A 5182-nucleotide genomic window follows, 5' to 3' on the forward strand; every position below is an offset into this window, starting at 1 on the left:
TCGTTGGAATTTGGGACTTTGTTTCGACAGAACGACAGACCGACCGACCGACCGACCGACATAAGACAGACAACTACAACGACGGGCACGTGTTTATTTATTTTTCGAGGGGGTTCGCCGTCAGAAGAAGCGCGCTGCCCGCGCTGATGGCCTCTTTTTTGTTTCTCCCCTGACTTGGACCGAGACCGAGACTCAAAGAACGAAAGCGACCAACGTCGACAACAACAACGACAACGGCACCCTTGACAGCGATACATACGACAAACGACAAGCAGCACGACGGCAGTGCACACGGACATCGAGGGTCAAGGTGCAGACTGAACTCGCCGAGGTCGTCGTCATCGTGGTCGCCATCGATTCCGTCTCGTCGTCGTCGTCGTCAACGTCCACGTCACAGCCGGCCGAGAAGAGAGAACAGACGACAGCGTCGACAACAACAACATCGACAACGGCACCCTTGACAGCGATACATACGACAAACGACAAACAGCACGACGGCAGTGCACACGGACATCGGAGGTCAAGGTGCAGACTGGAATCGTCGAGGTCGTCGTCATCGTGGTCGCCATCGATGCCGTCTCGTCGTCGTCGTCGTCGTCTTCGTCGTCGTCGTCGTCATCAACGTACCAACCGACCGAGACGAGAGAGCAAGCAACAACGTCGACAACAACAACGACAACGGCACCCTTGACAGCGATACATACGACAAACGACAAACAGCACGACGGCAGTGCACACGGACATCGGAGGTCAAGGTGCAGACTGAACTCGTCGAGGTCGTCGTCATCGTGGTCGCCATCGATGCCGTCTCGTCGTCGTCGTCGTCTCCGTCGTCGTCGTCGTCGTCGCCAACGTCAACGTCAACATCACAGCCGTCATCGGGGAGGAGCTGGACCAGGGCAGCGGCGGCGTAAATTTTCCCGTCACCTTCGTCGTCGCCTTCGTCGACCGACCGACCGACCGGCGTCGTGTTCGTGCTCGGAAAACCGAGGAGAGACAACGTGCACATGGCGCGTTCTCGCAAGCGGCTCCTCGGTCCGATTTTTTTGGGCGGCTTTTTCGAGCTTTTTTTTTTTTTTCTCACCCTTTCGTCCGTGCGACGGCGAACGTTAGGGGAAAAAAAAAAAAAAAAAAAAAAACGACAACAACGCGGCGGACCGGGCGAACAACATCGTCGACACACACGACATTGACGACCGGTCCCCCTTTTCACAATCGCATCGAGATAAAAACGAACGAGTCCGATTCGAGCACCGAGTCGCGAGCGGGAGGACTGTCGGTGCAAGTATCGATCACTGACGTGAGCGCTTCGCCGGACAGAGGATGGCTCATCCGGCAGCCGTGCAAATCGACGGTATGGGAAGAACGAACAAGAAGAGCAACGACTTGATCGGCGGCTTGGGAACTGCGGACGGTGAAAACGGGTTAATCGACTGCGACCACGACTGCTCGATCGATCTTCTTTGGCGCTAACAAAGGTGGAGGTGGCGCAAGAAGGGACTAGCGCTATCACCGTCCACGTATCAGAAGATGCGGCGGCAGACGTCGACGCTTATGCGTTGTCGGACGAGAAGTCGCTGCAGCACGTGTACCGCGAGCGGGACGTCCAAGGTTTTGCCAGACGGAAAGAAATCGGGTGTCAGCGAACGTTCACACGGCTGTGAGATCGGACGCTGACAGGAGTAGGAGGCGGCAGGCAGGCGGCGGTTACGGCGGCGGCGCCTGCTGCTGCTCATCCTCCTGTTTGCTGCGGCGACTTCCAGGACGGGAGAGCATCGAACAACGTACGTATGGTTACAAGGGGATCAGGATCTACATAGTGCATCCCCCGCGGCTATTTTTGTTTGTTTGTTCGCTCGTTCGTTAATTCGTTCGTTCGTTCGTTCGTTCGTTACAATGTACGTTTTTCCGTTCGACGGCGGCAGAGAGCGGCGGCGTTTCTCCCTAATCCGGAGGATTTATCGGTCGCACAGCGATGGGTCGTTCGGCCGATCATCGAAAGATTCGCAGGTAGTGGTTGAATGGCAGAACGGCAGCAACAACAGCGGCGGCTGAGAGCGGCGAACGCTGAGGCGGAAGCAGAAGCTGCAGCAAACGTATCGGCTAAACATGGTGGACATAGATATGGCTGACGACGCGGGTACCACGACGACTATGGAACCAGGAAAAGGAGCCGTTAGTTGTTCCAACATATCGTTCGACACGTCGAGCAGCCCTAGGTCCACGGAGAAGCACACACACGTACCACGTATTATAACCTAACGACGATGAGCGGGCGCACGGTTGGCAGGAACGAAGGCGGCGGATCAAAACAAGTTGGAGCGCGGCGACAGCGATAACGGTGACAGCCCTAGGCGGCGGAGATGCCACTTTCTGACGCCTTTGCGACAAGCCCGTAGAGACGTTCCGGACCACCACGAGGCAAAGAGTCGCTGCTCCGACGAACCGACACACCAAAGTGTGCTTCCTACCGAACATGTTTTATAAAACTTTCAAACTGGAAAACCCCAGAAATGGTGTTGGTATTCGTCCAGACCCACCTCCGACACCTGAAAATGGTGGTCAAAAAAAACGTCGATTATACGAAGCGACATTTCTGGTCGGCGATTTTCCAGTTTTACGCCTACTGCCACATGGGGATGTCGGTAGGCGTCGCAAAGTGCCTTCTCGACGCCTAGGCACACCAGGACTTTGTCATTTTTTTCCCCCTCGACATTCCTGGTCCGGTCTATTCCGATTTTACACCTACCGCCATGTGGGGGTGGCAGTAGGCGTCGAAAAGTGCCTTCTCGACCGCTAGCGACACCACTACTTTATCGAGCTCTGGAGGCCCGCACACCGACCCGGGGGCCGCGGAGTCGACCCCGGGGGCCTCCTGGCGTCGCCGCCGCTCACTTGGACGCCTTCCGCAACCTGTGGTCCCGCTCGGGGCCGCCGGGAGCCTCGCCGACCTGACCGGTGTCGGTAGGCGTCTGGAAGCGCCCGGCCGACCTGGACGAGGTCCCCCTGGCCCCCGGGGGACACCCCTTAGTTGGATGGGGGTGCTGTCCCGGGCACACATGCAACCCGCGGCCGCCTACCGACAGCCCCCTTCGCTCGATCGCTACTCCTTTCCAACATATGTCGGAGAAGCCGGGCGGTTGTGAAACCCCAGAAATGGTGTTGGTATTCGTCCAGACCCACCTCCGACACCTGAAAATGGTGGTCAAAAAAAACGTCGATTATACGAAGCGACATTTCTGGTCGGCGATTTTCCAGTTTTGCGCCTACCGCCATGTGGGGGTGGCAGTAGGCGTCGAAAAGTGCCTTCTCGACCGCTAGCGACACCACTACTTTATCGAGCTCTGGAGGCCCGCACACCGACCCGGGGGCCGCGGAGTCGACCCCGGGGGCCTCCTGGCGTCGCCGCCGCTCACTTGGACGCCTTCCGCAACCTGTGGTCCCGCTCGGGGCCGCCGGGAGCCTCGCCGACCTGACCGGTGTCGGTAGGCGTCTGGAAGCGCCCGGCCGACCTGGACGAGGTCCCCCTGGCCCCCGGGGGACACCCCTTAGTTGGATGGGGGTGCTGTCCCGGGCACACATGCAACCCGCGGCCGCCTACCGACAGCCCCCTTCGCTCGATCGCTACTCCTTTCCAACATATGTCGGAGAAGCCGGGCGGTTGTGAAACCCCAGAAATGGTGTTGGTATTCGTCCAGACCCACCTCCGACACCTGAAAATGGTGGTCAAAAAAAACGTCGATTATACGAAGCGACATTTCTGGTCGGCGATTTTCCAGTTTTGCGCCTACCGCCATGTGGGGGTGGCAGTAGGCGTCGAAAAGTGCCTTCTCGACCGCTAGCGACACCACTACTTTATCGAGCTCTGGAGGCCCGCACACCGACCCGGGGGCCGCGGAGTCGACCCCGGGGGCCTCCTGGCGTCGCCGCCGCTCACTTGGACGCCTTCCGCAACCTGTGGTCCCGCTCGGGGCCGCCGGGAGCCTCGCCGACCTGACCGGTGTCGGTAGGCGTCTGGAAGCGCCCGGCCGACCTGGACGAGGTCCCCCTGGCCCCCGGGGGACACCCCTTAGTTGGATGGGGGTGCTGTCCCGGGCACACATGCAACCCGCGGCCGCCTACCGACAGCCCCCTTCGCTCGATCGCTACTCCTTTCCAACATATGTCGGAGAAGCCGGGCGGTTGTGAAACCCCAGAAATGGTGTTGGTATTCGTCCAGACCCACCTCCGACACCTGAAAATGGTGGTCAAAAAAAACGTCGATTATACGAAGCGACATTTCTGGTCGGCGATTTTCCAGTTTTGCGCCTACCGCCATGTGGGGGTGGCAGTAGGCGTCGAAAAGTGCCTTCTCGACCGCTAGCGACACCACTACTTTATCGAGCTCTGGAGGCCCGCACACCGACCCGGGGGCCGCGGAGTCGACCCCGGGGGCCTCCTGGCGTCGCCGCCGCTCACTTGGACGCCTTCCGCAACCTGTGGTCCCGCTCGGGGCCGCCGGGAGCCTCGCCGACCTGACCGGTGTCGGTAGGCGTCAGTCAAACTTGCTTAAGAGGCAAAGCCTCCTCACACCTTAAGAGAGTCACAGTTAGTCCCGCCGTTTACCCGTGGTCGTCGTCGGGGGTGCCGGTCGGTGTGTTTCGGCGTGTTTCTTTCTTACTTTAGCTCGCTCCTATAAGCTAACTCAGCAGCCCTGCTAAAATCAATTTATCATTATTTTCAATCTATCGAAAATCTTAATTTATTATTATTTTCCAACTATCGAAAATCTTAATAGAGTTGGGGTTTTTTGTTTGTTTTTTTTTTTAAATTCCATTGTAACAACAGACAGCCAGCCAGCAGCATGTGGTGTCGGTAGGCGTCTGGAAGCGCTTGAGGAGGCAGAGGAGTTGGCAAGCTCGCTAAACTGCCCGCTGGTGTGGTGGTGTCGGTAGAGGCGTCTTGAATATACCCGGTCGCTCGATCGACGACGACGACGGCTAGGTGGCCGAGGAGGAGGACTACCTACCTACCTACCTACCTACCTAGCTAGCTAGCTAGCCGAATAGCCGTGGTAGTCGTCAGTCAAACTTGCTTAAGAGGCAAAGTCCCGCCGTTTACCCGTGGTCGTCGTCGGGGGTGCCGGTCGGTGTGTTTCGGCGTGTTTCTTTCTTACTTTAGCTCGCTCCTATAAGCTAACTCA

Source organism: Euprymna scolopes, unplaced genomic scaffold (genome assembly GCF_053919585.1).
Source record: "Euprymna scolopes isolate OS-2025 unplaced genomic scaffold, ASM5391958v1 sca1, whole genome shotgun sequence".
In the NCBI taxonomy this organism is placed as follows: Eukaryota; Metazoa; Mollusca; class Cephalopoda; order Sepiida; family Sepiolidae; genus Euprymna; species Euprymna scolopes.